Raw genomic sequence first — 24,094 nt, 5'->3', positions numbered from 1 at the left:
TATTGAAATTTCCAACACAACAGGGCTCCAGGACTGGCCTCGTGCTAAGAGGACTGAGTAAAGATCTGTTCTGCTCTTTCTTCACCTCAAGTTTGGTGCTGATCACCGCCAGCTTCTCATGAGTCCTGGGGAAGATGGAAAACACCAACTTTACTCATGTTTCCCCAAATTATCTGCATTTTAAAGTTGCCATATAGTAAATGGAATTCCCAATAAACTGTTTGAACACTGAAAACACAGAGCAGACCTCCTATAAACAATGATAGTTGTAACCTTGTTCTAAAGAACTACACATGTGTCTAGGGCTCCTCAATCAACAAATCACAGTTGGGAGAGGAGAGAAAGGGCATCAGAGAGAAAAGGAGGTGGCTTCACAGTGACACCTGCTGCCATCTGGGACACACCTGCCTCCAGGAAACAGTTCAGGGATGAAGAAACACCCCATCCCACAAAGCCACTTTCAAGCATTTGCTTTCACCACCCTTGTATACATGTTTCACTCATGACCTTGGAGAAATTAAGCTTTTGGCTCTGAGGTATCACTTAGAGCCACATTCTGAAGTGAGGCTGAGAAAGTCAAAGGATGAGGCCGAAAAGAGCTAAAACAGCCCCAGGATCAGTTACAAGTACCCCGTGCTTTTCCACAGTTCACTTTAGGTTACTTCACTTCTACGAAGGACCTATGTCAGTACCTGTTTTTGATGATAGAGAAATAAAAAATCTGAAGACAATTTCTGGTCTCATTTAAAAAGCCAAAACTCTAAACAGTGTTCAGTGTACAGTTTTACAGTGAGAGGCATTGCACTCCCCCAGCAGGGAGACTGGCCCCACTGAGCTCTTTCCCCAGAAGCCACACCCCACATCTCAGCATCAAGTCCCCAAAGCCCTGTCTGGGAGCACCTGTGCTTCACTTGTGCATATTCATTTTATGTATCAACTAGCAGAATGTGTCCTTGGGTACCTGCTTCTTTGCTTTATGCTGCTTTGGCTTATGAAAGGCTTCCTAGGAGTGCTCTGCTTTCAGATAGTTGGGGAAACTTGGACTAGGCACTGCAGGTGGGATCTGCCCTTTCCATTCTCCAGACCCCTCAGTCAGGTCACTATATTACTTTTAGCCACTTTGTGATTTATCCTGCCTTTAACCCATGTGTTCATTTCCCCCTATTTCATAAGTATGCCTTTACATAGTGTGGAAAAACTTGATACAGTACTAATAATTTGTCTTAAAGCGTCCGCTTAGCAGTGACCATGTAGTTAGCTTTCACTTCCTACTCATCTCATGTACCCCACTCTATAAAAATTAGGCTTCAGAGACAAATTAATGAACTAAATTTAGTTTCTGTGATTCTGTGTTTTGACTTGCTTTTCTAGTTTATCTTCCAATGACTTTCTAACTTCACATTCTACTAGGTAGAGATGCTTATATTTTTCCAACTCTGCTTTGTTAGAATCTTCTTGCAAATTTTTCATTTTGGACAGTTCGGATTCCAAGTCTTTAATTCTGAGTTTCATCTGTTGAAATTCAGCTTGTGTCTAAGGCAAATTGAAAAAGATAACATTTTTAAAATAATCATTAACCTTGAAAATTATACTTGTTCCCTTTACTTTTGAGTCAGTGATTCAGAGAGTGATTTTAAAGGTGAAAAAAAAAAAAAAAGAGCAGAAGTTTAAAACAATTATCCTTAATGTGAAGTGAATTAAATCTGAATTATAAAATTAAAGTGGAATCACTGTTATAGTAGTACTTATATAATCTGATAATTCACAGAATAAGAGGATCAACTTAAAATTTTAAAAATTGAACAAGATGACTTAAGAATAATTCAAGAGGATGGTACCAGTTTTAAACCACAATATTTTCTTTTCTTCCTAATGACCTTGTTTTTTACCAATTGGTCTTATAAGTAAAAGGATTCTCTAGTGAGAATCATTCTGAAAGATCAATTTAGTGATAACTGTGATGGAAACTGAAATATTTAAAGGGAAAACAAGTGCCTCCCTTCCTTCCAGAAATCAACAAAACTAACTGCTCTAAGGGAGGTAGAGAAAACATGTAAGCTGTATAGATCTAAAATGTAATGTACAGTGAAAGTGAATTCAAGCATATGACAGATCAACAAATTAACCTGAAAAAATAGGTTGCATTCTTTTCATTTCTCTACAAGATCCTGTCTCACTCTTTCTTCAGTCTCCTGCTGATATTGCTCTCCTTGAGTGTGTTCTATCATATTCATTTCTATATGACTTCTGAGGTTCACTACTTCTTACTCCAACTTCTTTTTCTTCTTCCCTAGTTTTTACATTTCTTTTGCATTAGTTTCATAGATAATAACTCCTGTTGAAAAACTTGATTTTTTGCATCCAGGTGCAGACATTTTGAAGATGCAGTTTCCAGCTCTGCTGGAAAATCATCAGTCTTCAAGAATAATAAGATACTGTTTGCTAGTGAAGAAAGTGGACTGAGCACAGCCTAACTCAAATTCAGGATCAAATAAGTATGACGATATCTGTATTATAGAATATAGGACTAGGGATTACTTAGAGAATCAAGAAAGAAGTTCAAACCAAGAGTCACAAAATATGTTCTTCACTGTCATCTTTGTCACACAACAATTGCACTTGATTTTACACTCTTTTATTGTTCTACAATAATGTTTTTCTTTCTTCAGAAAATGACTACAAGTCACCTCTTAGTAGAATGTCTGTTACTCCTCCCCCATTTTAATATCACAGGATTTTAAAGAAGTTCAGGGATACTGTACTGAGTTATCTAGGGCTAAGTTAATAAGTCCCTCCCAAAAGAAGACTGTGAGAATAAGACTCTAATTAATAAATCTTATAAATATGGATTCTAATCCCATAAGCCTTTTTCTGAAGTACTAAGACTTTTTGCTAATTTGAATTGCATTCCAAAGAGAATTATTTGCAAAGTTAAAGAAATCCCATTTCCTAACAGTTTACAGAGATGATCCACACATTTTTCTGAACAGCAACAATAAAAAATGCCTCATTCTTGTAATCCTTTGTTACTGTCCATTTATACAAGACAAGTGATGTGCATATCAATAAATATTCCCTATTACACCAATGTATACTTAGCCAAGATTCCCCCTCATGCAAGAAATGTCAACAGTGTAAAATTAGGGGCTAAACTCTTCCTCAGAGACTAGGTAACAAGTGCTGATGTGAAAAGGCTCAAAGAGCTGGACAGTCACAAAAGCTCCACGAAGGACGAGAGACTGGGCTCCAGGTCTCAAATAATGAAGGACTACCGAAGAGGAAAAGAAACTGTAAAGACAGAAATGACAGTCTGAGCAAGGGCCAAGAAAAGGTGAAATCAGCCAGCTAACTTTGAGGATAAGATCCAACCACAGGGAAATAAAACCATGTGCACACAGAATCATGGAAATCAATGTTCAAAACAGCATTATTAATAGTCCCAAAGCAGAAACAACCCAAAGTTCCATCAAGTGATGATGGATACATGGCTTAGCTTACTGTTGACAACCAACAGAAATGGAAAAACTGATACTTGTTATCACATGGATGAACTGTGAAAACATGAAATCAAATGAGCAAAGCTAATTCCATTTATATAAAACACCGAGGACAGGCCTGTCTACAGAGACAGATATTAGACTGGGGGTTGCCTGGGGCTGAGGGAGATGGGAAGCCATGAGTGGTGGCTAAAGGATGCAGGGTTTCCTTTAGTGGGTGATGGAAATGCTCTAAAATTGACTGTAGTCACCGGTTACACCTCTCTAGCCTAAGAGATACTGAACTACACATGTTGAGTGGGTGTACCTCCATGCTTTTACAACATCCTTAAAATGAAAAGGAAAGAAGGCAATGCCTAAACTTCAACTGGTTTGTATAATACCCTTTCTGCACAAGTTATTCTGAAATCCATGAAATAAATATATACAGAACTCTACAGCCATTCACAAAAGGAAAGATGAGAAATGATAATTTTCTGAATATTCCATTAAATTTATATTATCCTCTGATTTTAATCTGGCTTGCCTCATCATGGTAATACAGCTATCACTTTTAAAAGTATTGTTTCAAAGGAAAAAAAGGCTCTCAACTTGTGTGAATAATGAGGCACAATTCTCAACTTTCCTAAGGATAAATAATATAAGGAAAAAGTAATATAATGCAAATGGTAGGCTGAAAGTCAGAGTTTAAGGAACGAGTACATTATAAAGATAAGAAAATTATAGTAAGTTACTTGTAACAAAAATACAGAAGAAAGCTGACCATGAAAATGAGCGTCCTAAAACACTTTATCCTACATATTAACTGTTAACACGTTCAATTTCATACATACTTGACTTGTGAGTTGACGTAGTTGTAGTAGTTTACAATTGTTCTTCAAATCCTGAGCCTCAGCACAAAAACTTAGCACAATAACATGACATGACTTTCAGTTAAGCCTCCAACATAGACTGCTTTTTTACAGCGTCATCCAGTTCCTGTTGAAGTTGTCTCACAACTGCCTAATAAGATGCTCTCTCACTGAGTTTATCAAACCACTTTACTATTATGTTATGTTAATAATAGGTAACTCCAACATATGGACTTTGAAAACCATCACCACAGACAGCAACTCATCTTCTTTTTCCTCCTCACTGACTCTGGTTATAGACACAGAAGGGGCCACCCTCCAGCCTTCCTGATATTAAGTTACTCAGACAAAGGATGTGGCCCCACTGTCCACACCTTGCCCCTCCCAATAAATCTGCAGAGCTTCACCACCTCACGTCCAGAAAGAAATGAATGTGTAGGTGGGAAAAGTGATGGAAAATTCCACACTATGGAAACAATGTGGAAATATTTTCCTTTCCTTTTTTATTAGAAGCTTTGATTAACTCAGAGATCTTCACATATTCCAACCGTTGCTCAGATCTTTCCAATAGATTCCTACCTCAGCAGAAAAATGAAGCCATTCCCTTGTGGCTTATCTATTTTATATATAGTAGTGTGTCTATATTAATCCCAAACTCCTAATTTATCACTCCTCCCCACCTTTGCCCTTAGCTAACCGCTTTCCTCAATATTTTGTAGTCACCTACCTGGGAAAAGGAACTGAAAAATAATGGATATAGTGTACAAGTAACTGAATCAACTTGCTGTACATCTGAAACTAACACAAAATTATAATCAACCATCAGTTCAGTTCAGTTCAGTCACTCAATCATGTCCAACTCTTTGCAACCCCATGAATTGCAGCACACCAGGCCTCCCTGTCCATCATCAACTCCCAGAGTTCAATCAGACTCACGTCCATTGAGTCAGTGATGCCATCCGGCCATCTCATCCTCTGTCCTCCCCTTCTCCTCCTGCCCCCAATCCCTCCCAGCATCAGAGTCTTTTCCAATGAGTCAACTCTTCACATGAGGTGGCCAAAGTACTGGAGCTTCAGCTTTAGCGTCATTCCTTCCAAAGAAATCCCAGGGCTGATCTCCTTCAGAATGGACTGGTTGGATCTCCTTGCAGTCCAAGGGACTCTCAAGAGTCTTCACCCACACCACAGTTCAAAAGCATAAATTCTTCCGTGCTCAGCCTTCTTCACAGTCCAACTCTCACATCCATACATGACCACAGGAAAAATCATAGCCTTGACCTTTGTTGGCAAAGTAATGTCTCTGCTTTTGAATATGCTATCTAGGTTGGTCATAACTTTCCTTCCAAGGAGTAAGCGTCTTTTAATTTCATGGCTGCAGTCACCATCTGCAGTGATTTTGGAGCCCCAAAAAATAAAGTCTGACTTTATTGTTTCCACTGTTTCCCCATCTATTTCCCATGAAGTGATGGGACCAGATGCTATGATCTTCGTTTTCTGAATGTTGAGCTTTAATCCAACTTTTTCACTCTCCACTTTCACTTTCATCAAGAGGCTTTTTAGTTCTTCTTCACTTTCTGCCATAAGGGTGTTGTCATCTGCGTATCTGAGGTTATTGATATTTCTCCCGGCAATCTTGATTCCCGCTTGTGCTTCCTCCAGCCCAGTGTTTCTCATGATGTACTCTGCATATAAGTTAAATAAGCAGGGTGACAATATACAGCCTTGACGTACTCCTTTTCCTGTTTGGAACCAGTCTGTTGTTCCATGTTCAGTTCTAACTGTTGCTACCTGACCTGCATACACATTTCTCAAGAGGCAGGTCAGGTGGTCTGGTATTCCCATCTCTTTCAGAATTTTCCACAGTTTATTGTGATCCACACAGTCAAAGGTTTTGGCATAATCAATAAAGCAGAAATAGGTGTTTTTCTGGAATTCTCTTGCTTTTTCCATGATCCAGTGGATGTTGGAAATTTGATCTCTGGTTCCTCTGCCTTTTCTAAAACCAGCTTGAACATCAGGAAGTTCACAGTTCATGTATTGCTGAAGCCTGTCTTGGAGAATTTTAAGCATTTCTTTACTAGCATGTGAGATAAGTGCAATTGTGTGGTAGTTTGAGCATTCTTTGTCATTGCCTTTCTTTGGGATTGGAATGAAAATTGACCTTTTCCAGTCCAGTGGCCACTGCTGAGTTTTCCATATTTGCTGGCAAATTGAGTGCCGCAGTTTCACAGCATCATCTTTCAGGATTTGAAAGAGCTCAACTGGAATTCCATCACCTCCACTAGCTTTGTTCATAGTGATGCTTTGTAAGGCCCACTTGACTTCACATTCCAGGATGTCTGGCTATAGGTCAGTGATCACACCATCATGATTATTCCAATATAAAAGAAAAATGCAATCTAAAAAATGAGGTTGCTCCCATGGCCTTCAAGGAGCCTTGATAACCTGGCCTCTACCTGCTTCCAGATTGCAGATCCTACAACCCTCTCCCTGACTCACTCCATTCCTGCTGCTCACGAATCCTACCATCCTTCATTTTTAGAGGACCAGCTTGTATTCAAATGATAGTAATTGATACTTGAAATGAGAATTATGAGGAAATTGTTTGTAAAAATGTTAAGTAAATCATAAATACCAGTGGGAAAATTAAATCAAGAATAGTTTTGCTAAAACTCAACACCTGAGTCCCAAATTATGATTTAATGATAAGTAGATGCATTTGAAGAGTTGGGAGGCTTAAAGAATAAATTATTCAAGGCTAAAGTGTTTCCCATATTAACTCAAACTGACTTGAATAAAAATAAAATTGTACCAACAAATATAACAAAAAGCTATGATAAGCTACTGAAGCCAAAGTACGATATATAAAATACAGCCTCTGGGAAATCTGGAATTGACTATCAAGATAATCCAGGTAACTGAAGCTTCATTTCAAAATTTTTATTTCAGGTTTGAGCATTTCATTTATCTTCTTTGTCATGATACTGAAATGTGGTAACATAAAGATTAAAATTATTACCTTAATAAAGAGTAAATTACCAGTACCTGTCTATGTTAACAATTTAGAACTAAATCTCTTAACATTTCATAAATGACACGATGTCCCTACTCAAAGTAAAGGATTTCTTCGGTCTAATTTTTATTTGCTGGATACAAGGTATGCTTTTAGGCTGGTTGAGAGGCCATAGATTCACAGCCTGTGTATTTTTGTATTCAACTAGATTCAACACTTCGGAGAAGGCAATGGCACCCCACTCCAGTACTCTTGCCTGGAAAATCCCATGGATGGAGGAGCCTGGTAGGCTGCAGTCCATGGGGTCGCTAAGAGTCAGACACAACTGAGCAACTTCACTTTCACTTTTCACTTTCATGCATTGGAGAAGGAAATGGCAACCCACTCCAGTGTTCTTGCCTGGAGAATCCCAGGGACAGGGGAGCCTGGTGGGCTGCCGTCTATGGGGTCACACAGAGTCAGACACGACTGAAGCGACTTAGCAGCAGCAGCAGTAGCAGATTCAACACTTAGCCAGAATGAAGAATCACTTTGAACTTTTTTCAGGAAGTCTGAGAATTATTTCTCCTTCTGGATACTCATTTCTCCTTCTGCTTTCTTATTTTCATACCAATACATTCTCTCTTTTAAATGATTCCATTCCTTGATTAACTCCTTGTTTCTTTTCTTGAGCATCAGACCTTGTTTCTCACATTCAGCCTGAAATTTTCTCATGATCTGCTCAAACTGGTCTTGGATGCTAATGACCGTCTTCTCTTTACTGTTGGCTCTGTTTCATGCATTACCCAGTTGCTGTCAGAGCAACATGTTTTCACTCTGGAGTTGAGATAATCTATCCTCTAAGGACTCCTGCTTTCCAAGGTATGTATTCACTTTGCTTTGTTCATTCTGATACATGTGTTCAATTTCCTGCTTTTGACACTTTGATTGGCTTAGATCTCTCTGGACACATTCTAACATCAAAGTCTTTTCTCTAAGATCATCTCTCATGTGATGCAGCTTGATTTTCAGCTTATTGAATATACTTTCCACTGTAGGTGGTTGCTGGGAAAGCATCTTGATGTTATCTTTTAGATTAGCCACATCATACTTCATTTTTTCCCGCAAACATAACCACTCGTCTCTTGCTCTCCAGAAGGCAAGTTCCAGATCTCTTTTTGATGTCTGACCTTGATCATGATCATGTAAGGCAGCAGCCAGTCTAGAACGGTAGGATTTTACTTCCGTTTCCAGTCTTTGTTTGCTTTCTTTTTCATTCTCCAGCTTAGAGTTTAGCACTGTATTCTCAGCTGTCTGAGCATTAAGCTGGCCTGTATAGTAGGATATAGTCTTTGTTAACATTTCCTCATTCAGTTTTATTGCCTTTTGAAGATCATTATTCTTTACTTTGAGAATGTCAATGTCCTCAAAATAGTTCTCTTCCTTTTCCCGGTGCTGATTTTTCAGTGCATCTATCTCCAGTCTTAGCATGGCAATTTCCTCTTGCAACATGTGCTTTTTGTGCAACAGGTCTTTTGTTTCTTCACAACTATCATAAACCTAAGTGAAACAAAGGAGATGTTTAGCTAGTACTCAGTAAACTGACATTCTATGATTTCTTCTGAAATGAAAGACTAACTTGTATGTTTATACAATGAGAAGACTGCACCAAGTGTGTCTCCAACAGGAAAAAAAATAAGGTTCAATACAAATCTCAGACTTTATACAAGCATAAATTCCCAAAGGTTCAAAAATTTAATGGAAGACAATGAATCCACGAAAGTCAAAAAGAAATCCCAAGAGACTTTTCAAGAAGCTCAGAACTGGAAAGGCTTCTCTCTGAACTACAACAAACCCAGAAGGCTTAAAATAAAAGATTCATAGATCTGACTACACTTAAAAATTGCATCTGATGTGGAATATTTATATAATGGAAAACTAGTAAGCCATAAAACAGAATGAAATAATGCTATTTGCAGCAACAGGGACGGACCTAGACATTATCACCCTAAGTGATGTAAATCAGACAAAGATATGTGTGAGTGAGTGTGTATGTGTTTTAGTCACTCAGTCATGTCCAACTCTTTGGGACCCCATAGAATATAGCCTGCCAGGCTCCTCTGTCCATGGAATTTCCCAGGCAAGAATAGTGGAATGGGTAGCCATTTCCTTCTCCAGGCTGCTGCTGCTACTGCTGCTAAGTTGCTTCAGTCGTGTCTGACTCGGTGCGACTCCTTAGACTTTAGCCCAACAGGCTCTCCCATCCCTGGGGTTCTCCAGGCAAGAACACTGGAGTGGGTTGTCTTTTCCTTCTCCAATGCATGAAAGTGAAAAGTGAAACTGAAGTCGCTCGGTCGTGTCTGACTCTTAGCGACCTCATGGACTGCAGCCTACCAGGCTCTTCCGCCCATGGGATTTTCCAGGCAAGAGTACTGGAGTGGGGTGCCATTGCCTTCTCCGCCTTCTCCAGGGGATCTTCCAAACCCAAGGACTGAACCCAGGTCTCCTGCATTGCAGGCAGATTCTTTACAGTCTGAGCCAACAGGGAAGCCCCATTTATATAATATACACACACATATACATATATATCTGAATCACTGTGCTGTATACCTGAAACTAACAGAATATTGCTAATTAACTATAATTCAATAAACAACACCACTTTCTAGGTTTATAAACACTACATTTGATACCTCCTATAAATCTACTTCACAGTAAGAGCCTTAACTCTTTATAAATAGACTAAATTTTGTACAAAAGTTTTTCCTTGAGAATATGCTACCTTCTAACATTTTAATAGGCAATTACAAGAATTATACCTATTGACAACTGTACTAGGCACTTCTACAAACATTAATTAACTCATTAGCTGTAATGATTCTGGAAAGGAAAAAGTTAAAAATATGAGTAAGCTGCAGCCTTTCTCCAGGTCTTTGGACTCTACTAGTCTTCTTACATCAAACCACATGTCTCTAGTACAAACATATCAATACAAAATAAGCTTCCTATTTCATTCATGGTACATACACTAATGGTAAATAAGCTAAAATTTAGAAAGCTCTTAGAAAACTATAAGATTATTTGCTGCTGCAATAACTTTCATTATCTCTCCATAATGTTTAAAATAGTAAAATGGGGAAAATACAATGAAAAACACTTAATAACTATCACTAAATATATATTATGTCATATCTATCACTGTTTTCAAAAGTTCCTTGTACTGAAATAGGACACTCACAGAGCAGAGTGCTCATTTTCTCACAAGTAGAAGAATCACACCCAAAATGTGGTCTCTGAACTGCCTATAGTTACCTCTTTACCATTAGGGAAAGTGATAAGCTAACCTAATGATCAATCAAGGAAGTGAAATCATTACCAAAACCCAGAATATCTTTAATTGGTAGCAAGAGTCCCCCCTCCTCCCCAACTTGGTGTGGGGGAGGCACTTTTATAAGTTTATTCTGAAGAAACGAATTTTTAAAGTGTTCAAAAGTGTTTTTACAACTGATGTCATAGTTTTTACAAAATGAAAAACAGTAAATGATGTGAAAAGATCGTTGACAGGGTATTGGTTAAAGAAATGACAGTGGAGCCAAGAATGAACTCTGATTCAGACACTGAAGGTGATGATGTGCGTGGAGTGACTGACACCTTCACTCCAAAGCAGAGGGACTTGGTAGACCACACATGGTCTTCCTTGCCTAAATCACAATCAGGGTGCCGGCTCCTCTGAGATAGTCACAAAAATTTTGAGATTGATTCCTATGGAAATATTAAAGGCCTCTCCTTGGATGAGGCCATCGTATGTCACCACCTGACTGCTCTAGACAAATGGATTTGAATTAAAAATACTACTTTCCCGAGCTCTTCCCGAGACGTTTTATTGTGGGAGATCTGTTGCTAGGACCTCGGGGATGGGACCCAGTCCATGTTTGAGAGGGACATCGGGTGTGGAAGCAAATTCCTCTGCTGTGAGATGCCACTCGAGAACTCTGCCAAAGGAAGGACAATCAACTTCAAGAATGTCTGGTTTCTACCAACTGCTGGAAAAAAAATTCCTGCACCTTTCAAGGATGCCAGTTAACACCTGTCCTTGATTACTCTGCTGTGAGGGAGAACACAGCTGAGAAAGCTGTAGCCTGTTCTGAGCTGTTCATGGGGCAGGTGGACTGGAGGGCTGATGGGCACAGAGGGAGGGGGGTCCACGACCCTCAGCCACCTGCCAGATTGAAGACCAGAGGCAACTTGATGTAAAATTAGGCACGATGGTCCCTCCCAGCACCCCTTCTCTTCTAGACCTATTCACTCACGAATGGTCTGTCAAGGCTGAAGGATCGGTTGCCTGAGGTGGGCTGAGAGCTTAACCTCCGGTTTCTACACCATTCTCAACCCTGTAGTTTCTCAAGATCTATTGTGTGAGCTATTGCTGTGACCTCTTCATCCCTCTGCTCGAAAAAGTGCACCTAGCACGTCAGGATCATGCAATTCTTATTTCTGGCCTTGTTACTTTGGGAACTTTGAATTTCTTTTCTTTTGTTTTTAACAATTTACCTAAAATTTCCCATAACACTAAACAAAATGACACTAAATAAATGATATTTTTTTAAAGGGGATATTATAAATAATATTGATAAAATCGTATTTGAAATTTCCACCAAAGATTACTCTACCTGATTCAGATTATTTCTCTCAGTCTTCACTTTCGCTTCTACTGCTTGGAAAGTGAGTTCTAGGTACTGTTTCACTTCAACTTCTTTACTATATCGGTCTTCTTTTCTTCTTAAATGCTCCCTCATTTTTTCATGCAACATCTTGGTATTTCTTCTGTTCTCTTCTTCTTGCTTTAAGGTGAATCTGCAAAATTTAAAACTCTTCTTAGAAAATCATGAGGTTATTCACTGTTGCAATAACTTTCGTTCCCTCTTCACAATGTTTAAAATAGTAAATTTGGGGGGAATACAATATAATGGTCACTGTTTTAAGACAGAGGGTTAAGAATAAAACTGCATAAATTTTGTTTTCATCTTCTCTTGAGAAAAATGGCTACTTCATAAATCTGTGGGTGGGAGTGTAAAGTAATATAAACTTTCCTAAGAATAGTTTAGAAACATAGATCACAGACCATTTTTAAGTTCTCATACTTTGACCAAATTATAGGATATTATTAAAGAAAATGCATTTAAAATAATTAGAAAGGTAGAAATGAATTTATAGAAAAGGTGTTCCTTGCAGTATTAAATAGAATACAGAAAAGTGAAAAACAACTGAAAGTCAATTTGGTAAATATTTAATGGGGTTTCCATTATGGTGGACCTCTGTATACTCATGAAAATGATGATTTGGAAAAATGTACATTAAGTTATTAGAAGCATTCACTGTTAAGAACCTGCTATATTATTTCCAAGAATTTCACACTCCACAATACTAGTAACACTTTCTCCCCTGTAAAATCCTAGAGGATAAGTTAGTCCTTACAACATGTCTATGTCTCTGCAGTATTAAAGGAAACAATAGTTCAAATATTTCTTTAAAATCGAGGTGTACAGTACCTCAAGCTGCTGAGCTCTCGTTCCCACTTCACTTTCTGTTGCTCTAACTGTAATTCCACTTCTTTGGTTTCTGACAGCTCTTTTTGTAGCCCATGAACCTTACTTTTCTTTCTGTAAAATTCTCCTCTAAGTAGTTCACAGTGGCTTTGAAAATCTACTAATCTTTCCTGCAAAAGAATTGTATCCTGAATTTTCAACAAGCTAACAGAATCTGCATGATGAAGAAAACAAAGATAGAAACAAACAAAAAAAATTATATGAGTAATTTTTGAGCATAAAGGACTGTGCCTTTCATGTTCACTCATCCACGCACTGAACAAGTATTAAGGGTCTATAATGTGAAAGACATTATTCTAAAGCTCTACAAATGAAACAGATGCTCCTGGGTCTTTTTTAGCTTGAAGTCTAGTAGAATACAAAGACAAATAAAATAATTATGAACTTAGATAGATGCTCTAAGAAAAGAGAGTTCTATGATCACATAACAGAACTTGGCATATACTGGGTCCAAGAAAGATTTCCCTGGGGAAGAGATGTCACACTGAGAAATGGATGAGCAGGAAGTAGTAAGTAGAGTAGGAAGAACAACCCTGTGGACAGTCTCCAGCTGCCATTATGTTTTTAACCAAGACAGAGTGAACAGCTACTGATTTACCTTCCTGAGGGGAGCAAGCAAAAACAACGCCGACAAAATACATTAAACAATGATTTTCATGACAAAGGACTTCAGGGAATGAAAGACAATGATCCTGGAAACACATGAGGTTAGCCTAAGGAATGCCCCAGCTCACTGCCTTGAGAGAATTTCCAGGCCCCAACACAGGGAGAAGGAATGGAAGCTGAGTTAACCAGACTCCCTGACAGGAGGTGATGAAGCTGACAGTCTGGTGAACTGTGGTGAAAGGGGGCAGAGATCACAGATCAGAACCACGGAGAGGAGAGAGTGGAACAGAGAGAAAAAGGACCCTGGAGATCTAAGGAGGAGCCCTTCGGGTATTCAGCAGAGGAATGAACAGAGCCCATCTGGGAGAAACCACCTGAGACCAGGGAGAAACCATCTGAAAAGACTATAGGAACCTGTGACTGGTGCTCACTCAATCCCAGGAATTCTATCTATTCTCATGACCCAGGCTGGAAAATTCCTAGGTACCAGCAGAATGAACAGGGTAGTCAGCAAGGTCTTGCCTCCAAGGCAGGAAATAATCAGCCCTAGCCCCAGAGCCCCCCTGGAAGCACCTAATGAATCATGAGAAGCAAGAGCACAGAAGGATCTCTGGAAAACTCTCAATATTTGGAAACTAAATCATATGGAAATAACCCTTGGATCAAAAAGGTAATGAAAAGAGAAAGTACAAAGTATTTTGAACTGAAGGAAAATGAAAAGGTTAAGACCAGCAGACATTTTAGGGAACTGACAAGCTGATTCTAGAATTCATGTAGAAAGAAGGGTGAAAACTAAAACCAGATGGAACCACACAATTGTGACCTTTAACCACATAGCAAAGAGAAGCAACAGTTGGGCTTGAAGCAAGAGGGTAGCATGATGAGACCTGAATGTTTAAAAATAGGCAATAATTACAGTTGCTGTGCAGACCGAGGTTCTGCCAGGTGGAGTGGCAGGGAAAGAAGTCCTGAGATTATTTCAGTTACTCTAGGAGGAAAATAATGCTGGCCTGACCATGGGTGAAGGCACAGGAAAGAAGAGTCAACAGAAGGTACAGTGAGTGAGAGTATCATAGGCCTGTGGCTCAGAGTATACTCTCACTTTCATGTCCTTTTAATGCAAAACAAACTTCTGAGATGCACAGCACTGTAGCATATCCCTGGCTCTAGAGCAGTACTGACAAGGTGTGCATATATCACTACTCTATACACAGACAGGCTTTCCATTAACATTTACACTGTGGTCCTACTTTTATACCCCATGTTGAGAGGTTCTACTTGGAACATGGAATTCATAGAGTAAAGCACGTCACCATCCTCAGAAATAGTCTCGGATGACTGAGTTAAGTCATCCAGTTTGTTCACGTAATTAATTTGTTATTTGACCTACACGTAAACAATACTGTTTCACAATGTGCTTAAAATATGTATAAATACACCAAGTGTACAGAGGTGATAAATCTCCGTATCAAAACAAAAACAGACATTTCTTAAAAGAAGAGATTTTTATCAAAAGGATAACTTTATCAACAGTGTTTCTAAATGATGTATTCAAAGTAAACTTCTCTACAACAAAGGAAGATTTTCTATTTTACCATTATTCCTTTGGCAAAGTATTTTCAACAAGGATAATATTTTTGACAGTTCATTTTTTTTTTTTTTTTTTTTTTTACTATACCTTCTTCTTTTCATATGGTGTTTACCTTGCAGGCCTTAAAGAACAAATGATTCTTTTCTGGCTAATATTAAATATTCAAAAATACAAACAATACCTAAACTTTACTTTTTTATATAAACTCTTTGCATTGGCAAGTAATTGTCTATAAAGGATGCAGAAATAAATAAGAGCAGCATTAAAGGACACAGAAAATATATCAGCAATTTGTGAAAGAATGCTAATAATGTTTTTCTATTGAATATAAATAAAATATTCCCCTTTTCCCTGGAATCTATATATAACTATGAAGTTAATATGATGTGATGTTTCAACTGCTGCTACTGCTAAGTCACTTCAGTCGTGTCCGACTCTGTGTGACCCCATAGACAGCAGCCCAGCAGGCTCCCCCGTCCCTGGGATTCTCCAGGCAAGAACACTGGAGTGGGTTGCCATTTCCTTCTCCAATGCATGAAAGTGAAGTCGCTCAGTCGTGTCCGACTTTTAGTGACCCCATGACAGCAGCCCACCGGGCTCCTCCATCCATGGGATTTTCCAGGCAAGAGTACTGGAGTGGGGTTCCATTGCCTTCTCTGATGTTTCAGAGCACCTTACAAAATCATAGCTACTCATCATGTTACTATCAATTAGAATCATCAAGGAATGACTATATCCTATTCAGTATAGCCTAAGTGTTTGTAAATTCACAATTATGTAATTTTTGAAAATCTATATATAATAGAATTAATTTAAGCAATCATCTGAATATTCCATTACATAGAAATATTACACTTCAGAACCAATGAACAAGCCCTTACCATAAAACTATACATGAATAGAAATAGTATGTACAATTAGTTCACTGTAATAGTTTAAAGATAATGTCATACAATCAATAAGCTTTCTAGTATTGGAAATGCAAACAAGACTAAACTAAATAAATATGCCATCTGCTGGCTCATTTCCAATAGCATGCTGCTGCTACTGCTAAGTCACTTCAGTCGTGTCCGACTCTGTGTTACTCCATAGACAGCAGCCCACCAGGTTCCGCTGTCCCTGGGATTCTCCAGGCAAGAACACTGGAGTGGGTTGCCATTTCATTCTCCAATGCATGAAAGTGAAAAGTGAAAGTGAAGTCGCTCAGTCGTGTCCGACTTTAAGGACCCCATGGACTGCAGCCCACCAGGCTCCTCCCTCCATGGGATTTTCCAGGCAAGAGTACTGGAGTGGGTTGCCATTGCCTTCTCCCTCCAATAGCATACATACTCTAAAAGCTCCCTTCTTAACATAAAACAAGTAACACCTGTGAACTCCACATTCCTCTTCAGTTACCATCCAGTTCTTCATTGCCTGTCCCAATAACATTCCCTACTGAATGTTTACATGTATTCATTACAGTCCAGCTTCCAAGGGGACTATTTACTGAAATGACTTCTGGCCAAAGGCACTGGTCCTCACCTTAACCTTTCAGCAGTGTTTGTTCACTAGAGTTGAGCAATCTCTTGTCTTGGCCTGAGCATTGTATAATGCTGCTCTATTTCCAGAAGAAGTATTCAGTGCTAATATATCTTCCCCTACAAGCAAGGAATCTGGAGAATGTACCTGTCATCACCCTGATCCACTTCCCTTAAAATGCCATCATCATTCACATGCAGCAGACAACTAGTCAGTGAATCGGTCTTTTCAAATATTGGTGCAATCACACGTTCTTCCAGTGTCCATTTGTCATCGTGCTTTTTCTTTACTTCCTTCCTATGCACACCAGGATCGCTACTTTAAAAAGTCCACAAAAAAGCCAGTGTTTTCCAATAATTCAAAGGATAAAGAATAAAAAACAACCAATTCTTATAAAATTCCAACTCTTACCCGTCTTAAGTCATTTATTAATTCACAAGACAGTTATAGAGTACCAATCATATGCAAGAAAACAAATTCTTCCTTCAAACGCAGATATGATTATGATACAATATGATATATAAAACTTGACATATGAAAGTGATAAGTGAAATAAGGAAGGATTTGCAGAAGAAGTGAAGAGAGGAGGTCATGAGAAACAGAAAAGGGAGAAAATCATTCTACTTGGAGATTCTAATGTGAGCACAACCATCAAGCACAGGGCATCTGGCTTGTTTCTGAGGAACCTGGAAGGAAGAGCACAAAATACATGGAAGACAGTAGAGAGATGCATCTGGAAAGACATTGAGAAAAACCTCAAGGGCCACACTGAAAACCTGGAGTCCACTGGCTAAGCACCTTGACTCTTAAACATGGAAGTCATAAGTAGATTTACACTATATTTTTTGTTTTGCTTCTAAATATAATAATGGTGAATTTAAGGACTTCCCTGGTGGTCCAGTGCTTAGGAGTTCACCTACCAATAAAGGAGGAAAATGTTCCATTCCTGGTCAGGGAAGATTCTGCATGCCATGGTGCAACTAAACCGTGCTCCACAGCTACTGAAACCAGCACTCTAGAGCCCACGCTCAGCATCCAGAGAAGCCACCACACTGAGAAGCCCAAGCACTGCTGTGGCAAAGATCCAGCACAGCCAAAAATAAATGAAAAAGAGAATTCACAGGAAAAAAAAGCCACTTTTAACTTAGGTAGTATTTTAAAAGACATGAGGCACATATACCACGAAAGAAGAAACCAAGGAAATATTTGGCCAGGGGAGGAAAGCTCACTTTTAAACCATCCATATGATGCGGCGACAGCAGCATCACAGCTGAAAGACTGATGCCTCATCGGTTCTCCTGCCACCATCAGCAATTTGGCCTCCCTCCATGGACATACTCAAAGTGCTAGGAGAGAAAAACCTGCCAGCCAAGAGTACTCTTTCCAGAAAAGTTGTCTTTCAGAAATGAAAGAGAAATAAAAACTGTCCCAAACAAAGCAAACCTGATGGAGTTCATCACCACTAGTCCCGCCTCATGAGAAATGCTGAAAGAAGTCTTCAAACTGAAACGAAAGGATGTTCATTAGTGATAAAACAAATTTAAATATACAACATGCTGATTAAGGCAAATATGCAGTCAAATCCAGAATACTCTAATATGTAACATGGCGGTATGTTAAAAAAGGAACTCTAGTAATAAGGCTAAAGGACAAGAGTATTAAAAATAACTATATCTCTAGTAAAATATAAAATGTGTACATCACAAACATTAGCTCAAGTTAGAAATTATTTTATAGGAACATAACAAGGGCTGTGCTGTTAAATATTGATATAGGGTTACCTATCAGAACCCTTATTCTGCATAGCAGGAAACTCCTGGTTGCTGTTTCCTCCACTCTTTCTCTGCTGAAACAATCCACTCTCATCAGCAGCATCACATATGTTCTCTGATACCTCCACTTCACTACTTTTGAGCTTCTTTTCTTCTTCAACCTTTAATGGAAGTTTGACACTAAGAATAACTGCTATGTATTGATTACAAATATCTTTGTTTTCAATTTTATTATTTGACTCAGTGCTCACCCTGAATTTAAGTGATAAAAATATTTTTGTGTTTATTTTAATTTTATCACTTACAAGTCACTGAAATTTTTGTAAAATCTGCTCCTTTCTGTTTGAAGAAAAGAAGCAAAATTCCCCAAAATTTCAAAAATGGCTTTCTTAATAACATGCGATTATTCATATTCAGTCTTCCCAGTCATCTGACTGGCAGAGACAGAGAGATAAAAAGACAAAGACACAAAATCTGTCCTCTTTGGTCTTTACTACCACTACCGGGATTTTCCATTAAACAGCCAGATTTAGAGGACATGACACCTTCGGACCTCAGAAAGGAAACATTCTTCTCTCTGCACTAAAGCTATTCTTTCCCCTCTGCCTTTCACAATTCTTTTTTCACTTGGATCCGGGAGGTAGCAAAAAAGTGACAGTGTTCACTAAATTAAATGAACCAGAGTTTACCAAAACACAAGGAGCAGAATGAAACTGAGGAGTTGTTAGTGTGGAATTCTGGAATATAAGTAATGCTTCCCAATTCCACATTCAATAACCATCAAACCTTACAGCTAGAGGGTATAGAAATAATTACCTAGTATTGCCCCACTATTTACCAAAAACAGCAATTAAAAAAAAAATGTTCACGGTTTTGTTTAAGGCCCCTAAACTGGCACTCCCTAGCATTTTATGGCATCAAAAGAGATGATACAATTCTGGAACGTTGAATGTTATATATTATCAAATGAATTCATCAGATTAATCAGATAAGTTAAAAGCGTGACTTTGGCACAGTAACTCAATGCCTTAGTTGGGGGTAGGGCTCATCTCCTTTTTTTTTTTTTTTAAAACAGGAGAATACATAAAGTTTTTTTGTTTCTTTTTTTTTTTTTTAATCTTTTTATCTGTTGTTCAAATTCAGTCAAAACACAAAACAGCAAACAAACAAGTTTACAAACCTATTACTGAAGAAAGAAAAATCTCACAGCATCTCAGAACTCAGTCTTCTCCTTTGTAGATAAACACTTAATTTTCTTTTTCTTTTTTGCTCAGGGTTTGTACTACCTATGGGCTTCCCTGGTGGCTCAAATATTAAAGAATCCACCCTCAATGGGGAGACCTGGGTTCGATCCCTGGGTTAGGAAGATCCTCTGGAGAAGGGAACAACTAGCCACTCTGGTATTCTTTCTGGCCTGGGGAATTCCATGGGCAGAGGAGCCTGGCAGGCTACAGTCCAAGGGTTCACAAAGAGTTGGACATGACTGAGCAACTTTCACACACACACACACACACACACACAATCTATGTAACAAAATCACACATGTCAAAACTTTCCACATTTTAGTAAACAACATAATGGAAAAGTCTGTCTCAAAAGAAACATCTGAGAGTGCTGATTAAAGCATATTGGGAGCACACATATTTGTTATTAAAAAGATCCTGAAGTGGCCATGCTGGAAATCTAAGTGCCCAGTGATTGCAGAAAGCAAAGAAGATCACACATATTCAGCCACAATGAAGAGATTAGAGGGAACACATGGGCATGTCCCATCTCTCAGTCAGTGCTTTATTCCCATCCTACAGAAATATAACATATTTAACCCAATAGAGTTAAAGGGGAAAAAAAGACACAAAACCCTAGCTGATTATTCTTCTTAAGCAATTTCCTTGGTGCTTATTCTGGCTCAGAAGACCACATGGTACATAGCTAAATGAGTTTCCCAGTCCATATAAAGATGGATGGAGAAGAACTAGATATGAGAATTTATTGAAGGACAAAAGCCATGAAAATAGTTTCCTGAATTCCTGTTATTGAAATAATAATCGATTTCTACACAATTACCTCTTTGGATGACCCTGCTTTATTCATAAATGGAAAATCAAAATGGACCACATCATCAAGAAAGAGACAAACCAAAGCAAGAGAAAATGAGAAACTCTTTGGAAATTAGATTTTCTTTTTTTCCAGAGCCAGCAGCTCTACTTGAAACATGTCTATTTCATTCTTAAACCTCTGCATATCTTCTCTAATTCTTCATTTACATACAGTTCAGATATGCTGTGACTATTAGGTGGAGAAGTATTCCCATTTTCTAATTTGGTTTCCATGCTTTTATTGCTACTAGCACTGCAATTATCTGCATGCAGTGGTTTCTGGAACCAGTCCTGTATTGCTTTATTTTTCAGAACAGTATTTTAACAACAGTAAGGGGAACATGAATTTTTATTTGAATTCTATGTTTCATCTTACCAGAGTAGACAAGCCACAGACTAGAATGACATGCCTGTCCCGTGTCAAATTTCCAATTAGTGGTATCTTGCCTCATATTTTGTGACATTTGCATATCAATCTCTTGGTCTTTTACTTCAAATATAAATACTGGCTCCCCTACTTTTTTATTTTCTGTATTATTATAAAAATTCTCCTCAATTTTCATAAACACATGTTCAATGTCTAGTTGACAATTTTCAAAGTCTATTTATTTTCAGGGAAATAAAGTTTTGAAGATGACAGACAAGTCTATCCAAGGGACCCAGAGTTTACAGACCACGGAAAAACATTTTTGAGACTAGGTTCTTTTTGTTCAGGAAATGTTTGGAATACTAGAGAGACAGATACTCCAAATTCATCTTTTTCCTCACAATCAAGTATATTATTTGTGAGATTAGGAGATATTTCCTTTTGGATTGCTCCTTCTTTAGGGCTATCACATAGTGGATCTTCCTGAGGAGAAATGGTAATTGGTATTCCTCACAAAATTTAACTGATCTTCCACTTTAACTCATTTGTGATGGGTGTTAACTTATCTTTCCATTCTAATTTGCCTTGTTTGATACACATTTTCTCATACAGTACTACACCAGATAATGAAATTTAAAGTTTTACATAACTGTGCATGGTTACTCTCATATTCATCAAATTTTTCTTGTTCTTTCTCTGTTATCATTTCAAAGTCTAGTTCTCTCGACAGATCTTCATGTTTAGTTAAAATTACTTAGAATGTTTAGATAAAAGACATAATCCTCATTTAAAACAGAGATCTAAAACATTGCATGAAATAACAGATTAAATCAATCTTAATCTTCAGCTGAATATTTACTTCTTTAAGAACTACTTCCAATGACCTGAAAACTTCAACAAACCATTTGGGAAATACCAGACGTCACCAGTTTCAGTTCAGTTCAGTTCAGTCGCTCAGTCGTGTCTGACTCTTTGTGACCCCATGAATCACAGCACGCCAGGCCTCCCTGTCCAACACCAACTCCAGGAGTTCACTCAGACTCATATCCATCGAGTCAGTGATGCCATCCAGCCATCTAATCCTCTGTTGTCCCCTTCTCCTTCTGCCCCCAATCCCTCCCCGCATCAGAGTCTTTTCCAATGAGCCAACTCTTCACATGAGGTGGCCAAAGTACTGGAGTTTCAGCTTTAGCATCATTCCTTCCAAAGAAATCCTAGGGCTGATCTCCTTCAGAAAGGACAGGTTGGATCTCCTTGAAGTTCAAGGGACTCTCAAGAGTCTTCTCCCACACCACAGTTCAAAAGCATCAATTCTTCAGCACTGAGATTTCTTCACAGTCCTACTCTCACATCCATACATGACCACTGGAAAAACCATAGCCTTGACTAGATGGACCTTTGTTGGCAAAGTAATGTCTCTTATTTTCTTACAAGCACACAAACAGCTCAAAGATTCAGTCACAGATTGATCAAACAGCAGTGAACAAAACAATCAGAAACCAAACAAAATACAAGACAGACATATAAAGTCATCATACATTCTCTTCTCTACTTCATAACAGGACATTTTTAACAACATGCCAAGCATCAGGGAGATGGCAATGGCAACCCACTCCAGTACTCTTGCCTGGAAAATCCCATGGGTGGAGGAGCCTGATAGGCTGCAGCCCATGGGGGTGCAAAGAGTTGGACACGACTGAGTGACTTCACTTTCACTTTTCACTTTCATGCATTGGAAAAGGAAATGGCAACCCACTCCAGTGTTTTTGCCTGGAGAATCCCAGGGACGGGGGAGCCTGGTGGGCTGTGATCTATGGGGTCACACAGAGTCAGACACGACTGAAGCAACTTAGCAGCAGCAGCCAAGCATCAACTGCAACATTATTCATGGTTTACAAAATTCCTCTTACTTTTTAGCTTTTGTCAGTTCCTTCATCTGAAATTCTTCCCTCTACTCTTCTGACAAATTACTTTTCATCTTTTAAAGCTCAACCTGCTTGTGAAGTTGTCTTTGATTACTGCCATCTTTCACCTGATAAAGAGGTAGCCTTTCCTTGTAGCTCCCTTAGTACTTTAAAGATTTTTCTGGTGTATCTTTCTAGATTTTCCTAGTGACAGATATAGATCTGAACTGTAAATCATTTCTTTACATGTCTATCCTCTTGGCTCCTAGACTGCAGAGGACATGCTCTTAAAAGTCACCTGTATATAGCTTTTTTTTTTTTTTTTTAATTGAAGGATAACTGCTTTACAGAATTTTGTTGTTTTCTGTCAAAACTCAACATGAATCAGCCATAGGTACACATATATAGCCCCTTTGAACCTCCGTCTCATCTCCTTCCCTCCCCTCATCCCATCCCACCCCTCCGTCTCATCCTATCCCACCTTCTCTAGGTTGATACAGAGCCCCCATGTCTCTTATTCAATAATTATTTATCGGGTTTCTGCTCAGTACTAGATACTGGAGTTTCATGAAAAATGTAGAAAAGTGTGTCAGGGATGGCTTTTCTAGAGAGAATGCCTGAGTGCAGACTTACACTGTTCAAGGGAACAGAGGGCAGGAGAGGGAGAGCATTTCAGGTTGTAGCAAGATGGGGAGAGAAGCACACACACCACAGGGTAGATATTTGTCCAAAGTGAAGGGATGGACTGATGAAGATCATGGCATCCAGTCCCATCACTTCGTGGCAAACAGATGGGGAAACAATGAGAACAGAAACAGACTTCATTTTCTTGGGCTCCAAAATCAATGCAGATGGTGACTGCAGTCATGAAATTAAAGGACATCTGCTCCTTGGAAGAAAAGATGTGACAAACAGCATATTAAAAAGCAGAGACATTACTTTGCTGACAAAGGTCCGTCTAGTCAAAGCAAAGGCTTTTCCAGTAGTCATGTATGGATATGCGAGTTGGACCAAAAAGAAGATTGAGCACTGAAGAACTGATGCTTTCAACTGTGGTGTTCGGAAAGACTCATGACAGTCCCTTGGACTGCAAGGAGATCCAACCAGTCAATCCTGAACAAAATCAGTTCTGAACATTCATTGGAAAGACTGACGCTGGTGCTGAAGCTCCAGTACTTTGGCCACCAGATTTGAACAGTTGACTCATTAGAAAAGACCCTGATCCTGGGAAAGGTTGAAGTCGGGAGTAAAAGGGAATGACCGAGGATGAGACGGTTGGATGGCATCACCGACT

General features: G+C 38.8%; 1 pseudogene; it reads right to left on the bottom strand.

The window, feature by feature from the left end:
* Positions 1-21,553, bottom strand: part of LOC147349945 (ankyrin repeat domain-containing protein 26-like) — a 510,210-nt pseudogene extending 488,657 nt beyond the window's left edge.
* Between the last annotated feature and the right edge of the window lie 2,541 nt (positions 21,554-24,094).

The sequence above is a fragment of the Bos grunniens genome, chromosome 21, assembly GCF_055505025.1.
Source record: "Bos grunniens cultivar Pamir isolate PY7600 chromosome 21, Bosgru_T2T1.0, whole genome shotgun sequence".
Taxonomy (NCBI): Eukaryota; Metazoa; Chordata; class Mammalia; order Artiodactyla; family Bovidae; genus Bos; species Bos grunniens.
The sequence above is the reverse complement of the archived record's forward strand: the minus strand, read 5'-3'. Positions and strand labels throughout refer to the sequence as shown.